General features: G+C 38.5%; 1 pseudogene; it reads left to right on the top strand.

Moving 5' to 3' along the window:
- The first annotated feature begins 3,275 nt into the window (after window positions 1-3,275).
- Window positions 3,276-5,538, top strand: LOC122665880 (annotated as a pseudogene).

Genomic DNA, 5,538 nt, shown 5'->3' with positions numbered 1-5,538 from the left:
TATAAAGCATGTTAAGACATGAAATTGTATAAAGCTTGTAAACACATTAAATTTTATAAGGCATGTTAAGACATTAAATTCCCTATGGCATGTGAAGACGCGGTAATCCCTGAGGCTTGTTAAGACATGAAAATCCCTCAGGCATGTTATGTTGGATACATGATTTTGATACATAAAATTCCCTAAGGCATGATAATGGAATGCATGATACTGATACATGAAATTCTTTAAGGCACGTGAAGTGCATATATAATTTTGATACAAGGAATTCATTGAGACATGTTAAGACAATAAATTACTTAAGGCATGTTAAGACATGAAAATCGTTGAGGCATGTCATGTTGTATACATGATTTTGATATATGAAATTCCCTAAGGCATGTGTGTTGTGGACATGATTTGGACATATAAAATTGCCTAAGACATATTAACTCCCCTTGGGATTTTTGAAAACTTGAAGTCTTGATTGGGAGGCTTCTTCTAGCTTGCATGACCTCACTGCTTTGACTTACTTGTGAGTTATGAGACTACATTGTTGGTAAGTCATTTTCCTTGTATTACACAATATATTCTATTCATAAAAGGGTTAAGATGATTGTGTGTTTACACAAGGTATCACCATCTACAAGGATGGACGGGCAAGGAATTGTAGGGGATAAAGATTCAAGTTTGGTCCTGTCGGCCCAAACCCGCCCTAACCCAACTAAGGGGACTCAGGGTTGGGCTAGAGTTTTATAAAGCCTGGTCCAACCCGACCCTATTGTAGTTGCATTGTCGGGTTATATGGATTAACAAAAAAGTGGGAGAATTGATAATATGACAATCCAAACAACACCCACCCCCCCCCCCCCCCCTCCAAAAAAAAAAAAAAGAAAGAAAAACCCAACTATTTTCGTTTTCAGAACAGATGTGGGATTAAAAAAGAACAATGATGGAATTAAATATGAGGAAATGGTTGCCTACATTCCACCTCAAAAGAGTCTCATGAATCATGAATCATGCTTCTGTATAGTTCATTTTCCAGAACATAGATGAGAATCTCATGAATCAAGCCGATTCCTGCCGTTTTGCTCCATTTTCGTGCTTCTAACAACTATCTTTAATTTCTTTCTTTTCCACTTAGCATTTCTTTTTCTCCTCTACTGTACATTTGTATTTTGAATTTGAAAAGAGATTAATTGATGATTTTGTATTTTGTATTTTTTTGTCATGTCATTTGAATCCCAATGTGATTTTGAGGTTTTCTAGCATTGAAAGAGCATATTTGGATGAGGGAATCTATTAAAGACCCAAGGGTTAAATGATCTGCTATTACCTTTGGATTAAATGAGTTTATAGTGAAAAGGCAAGGCATGCCACCGAGGTGCCCAGCATGTGTCATCCTCTTGTTGGAATTGACACACAACGAACAAAAGCACAACCACAAGGAAGAAAAGATGACACAAAGAAAAAAATACACAAGAATTTACGTGACTCAGCAAAACCGGCATACATTCACAGAGAGATCCCTCGTTTTTTTATTAAGAGAAAAATACAGTATAAGAATGGCTTAAGTTTAATTTCAAATCCTAAACCTACATCCCTCGTACATCCTCTCTTAGTAAACCAAGAACAATCCACTCTCTTATAGTTTACATCTTGCATGTCCCTTGCTTGTCCCTACCTCTCCCCCCATTTTGAGTCCGCCTCAAAATATATAAAGATAGAAAGCTTATCATGCAAGCATTCTTTCCTTGCACTCCACTCAACCCAACTTGACCATCAAGTTACTCATGTGAGTCCTAATGCAATAAATGCAAGCCAAAACCCAACAAATCTTCACCTGGCGAGCATCTTGCCACTTTAGAGAAGTGTTACAATTCCACCTGCTTGTAATTGCTACAAACAAAAATATCATTGGCCTTCGATCAAAATCTACCAGCTACGCAACCAACCCGAATCAACAATTTCTTGGTCTCACCTGATTCGATTACAACGACCAATGAACAAGTGTAGCAAACCAAGTCATCTTGGCTAATTTCTATACCCAAACCGGTATGACCCACACCCCCACCTGTTGCGTCCCTATCTGACTGCCACAACACGACGCGATGTGGTCCACCTCTCAAACCGTTGTAGCCTGCTCCGAGAGATCATCATCACTCACTAAAACCGAAGCGAAAGTCACTCGCTTCTTTCTACACTTGCACATGTTATTCGCTTGAACCACTTGCAGTTTCTGCTCTCTACCTGTATCTCTTGCCTGAGTTCCAATAGGAGCTCTACCTATTTCAACACTCAAGCCTGTACACCATCCGATACCTGATTTGTACCCTTCATGCCCACCTTCAATTTTAACAAACTTGTTCACCGTTGATGCATCCATAAGATCTATACCAATGGAGCGAAATTCACCAAAACCGTGACTTCCACTAAGTTCAGAACGCCAAAAAACCTTAGAAATCCTAACCTTCGTATCAAATTCTCTTCACAAAATCAAATTTTCTGTACAAAGCTAAATCCATACGATACTGGCTTGGCAAATTGCAAACCTCTTTTCACTCTTCTTTTCTCAACGATTCACTTCTCTCAAAAGTTAATATCCGTAATGATTACTCTTTTTTTTTTGTTTTCAATTCAACCCTGAGTAACAAACTCACTGCCTTCTCTTATTAAATAAAAATAAATAAATAAATAAAAAACCATATCTTCTCTTCTTTGTACGAAACTGCAATACCCATTCCCTTATGTGGAAACCCCACCGATCAACCTTTTCCTTTCAATTTTCTTATGTAGTTAATTCTGTGATTGATGTATGCCTCTAACTTATCGCATACTTATCCTTCTCTTTTTTTTTTTTTTTTTGGTTGGTAGAAACCCCATTTTTTAATATAAAGAAAAGGGAGAGGAGGTTTCTAGCATACCCTCTGCCTCATAAAACCAATGAGAATCCATCATTGGGTCGTACCACAAATTGTTTCAAATTGTTAAATCCCAAATAGCCAATCAAAAGACAACTTGTGTCTCTTGTTAGGTGGGAAGGGCATAAAGGGTCAGACTTCAACATATGCGTGCATCTTGTTACTGTAGCACTTATCAACCTCACTAGTTGCTTAGCAGTTGTTAATATTTTTTAAGAGGCAAAGGCTGTGCTTATAAGGGGAACTGCTCATCTTGAATCAAGCCAATCATAGTGATAGAGTTCAAAAACCACATTATGATTTCCCTTTGGCTTCTTCCCCTTCTAGCTCTCCTTCCATTGATTCTCATTCTTCAGAGCAAACATGTGCAGAGAGTCAACCTTCCTCCTGGCCCTCCTAAGCTTCCCATCATTGGTAACTTGCACCAACTTAGTAAGCTGCCTCACCGCTCTCTATGGCAACTCTCTAAGGAATATGGTCCAATCATGCTTTTGCATCTTGGGCGTATGCCTACACTAGTAGTCTCATCTGCTGAAATGGCAAGTGAGATAATGAAGTCTCATGATCTTGATTGTTGCAGTAGGCCTGACTTGATGGGCCCTAGAAGGCTCTCATACAACAACTCAGACATTGTTTTTTCTCCTTACAATGATTACTGGAGGGAGATGAGGAAGGTCTGTGTTCTAGAGCTCTTTAGTGTGAAGAGGGTTCAATCTTTTGGTTCCATTAGAGAAGAGCAAGTTGCTTCAATGATTAGCTCAATTTCGAAATCTTCTCCAACTCCAATTAATCTGAGTGAGATGCTCTTTACCCTCACCGATGATATAACTTGTAGTGTTGCTTTTGGTAAGAGTTACAAGGGGAGAGAATTTGATAATAGCTTTGAAGAAACTATTCATGAAGCTGCCATTGTGTTGGGTACCTTCTCCGGCGCCGATTTTTTCCCTTATGTGGGGGTGGATCTTGGACAAGTTCACTAGCCTCCATGGAAGGAGTGAAAAGTGCTTCCATCAATTTGATGTGTTCTACCAAAGCGTGATTGATGAACACCTAAAAAATGAGAGAGCTGAATCAGAGCAGGAAGATATCATTGATGTATTGCTCAGCATAGCAAGGGATCATAAAAGTGCAGGTTCTTTCACAAATGATCATATCAAGGGAATCCTCATGGTAAGCCACCTATCTCCAATTATAGGTATTTTGGCACCCTCTCTTTAACAAATAGCTTTAAAGGATGAGTTTGACCCAAGTACCCAACTCAAAAACATGTATCTTCCTAAAGGGAGAGGATTTCCCACATTACCAGCATGGGAAGGAATTTGCATCCCACCGTCCTTACTACAGATTTTCATAGAAATTCCTTCTATGTTTCTAATAGCAGGGACAACACTGCTCCCTTAGGTTGGCTAGGCCAAGAGCCCTCCTAAGCTCTCACCTATGCTTGAGTTTTGTTTTGTACTGTTACTAGTGCTTGTATTTTGATTCTTTTACATTGCACATAATCAGTACATTGCTGATCTTTAGCAAAAACAGCATGTTTCGACTTACATACTAGTCTGAAAATTAAAGGTTATCAATCAATCCATGGGAGTCCTACATTTTCAAAATAGATAAATTAAAAATAAAACAAAAACATATATAAGACCCTGATTTGTTGTGAGAGAACATAACGGTGTGAAGATTCCTTCATCTCATGATATTTGAGCATCCTCTCCTTAACGGGCAGCTTTTAAGATTCTTTTGGTAGTACCATATACCTTGGCGGTTCCCTTGTGTTTGGCATCTTATCAAGGCCCATTTCATCTCATGGTATTTACCAAAATACTATAGGATGCCATTTTGTTGGTGTACGATGGATTGGTAGGCTGAGTCTCATGATACTATCCAAAAATTAAATTTCACCTTTGAAATCTCAACCATTCTTTTTCCCTCTTCTCCAAAGGAAATTTATATTATTTTTTGGGTTGAATTATTCTTAATAATTATTGTTTATTCTTTTTTTTTTCAGAATATATTTTTAGCTGGAGTAGACACCAGTGCTGTTACAATAGTGTGGGCAATGACAGAGCTTGTTAAGAACCCAGAAGTGATGAAGAAAATACAAAATGAGGTTAGAAGTACTGTTGGAAAGAAAGGAAAGGTTGTTGAAGCAGTTTTCGATCAGCTTAAATACCTTAAAATGGTAGTAAAAGAGACTCTAAGATTGCATCCACCAGTTCCTCTATTGGTTCCACGGGAAACCATGAACCATTTTACCTTTAAAGGATATGACATTTACCCCAAAACAAGGGTCCAAGTGAATGTTTACGCAATTGGGAGAGATCCCAAATATTGGAAGAACCCAGAAGAGTTCATGCCAGAAAGGTTCATGGATAGCTCAATTGATTACAAGGGAACACATTTTGAGTTATTGCCATTTGGAGCAGGTCGAAGAATGTGTCCTGGGATGAACATGGGTCTTTCAACGGTTGAGCTAGCACTCGCAAATCTTCTCTATTCCTTTGATTGGGGACTTCCTGATGGGATGAAGAAGGAAGATATAGACATGGATGAAGAAGCAGGTGTTACTATTCGTAAGAAAGTTCCTCTCTACCTTGTGCCTATTAATCGTACATGGGATTCAGAAGACAATAACTAG

The sequence above is a fragment of the Telopea speciosissima genome, chromosome 6 (assembly GCF_018873765.1).
Source record: "Telopea speciosissima isolate NSW1024214 ecotype Mountain lineage chromosome 6, Tspe_v1, whole genome shotgun sequence".
NCBI classification, from domain to species: Eukaryota; Viridiplantae; Streptophyta; class Magnoliopsida; order Proteales; family Proteaceae; genus Telopea; species Telopea speciosissima.
The sequence above is the reverse complement of the archived record's forward strand: the minus strand, read 5'-3'. Positions and strand labels throughout refer to the sequence as shown.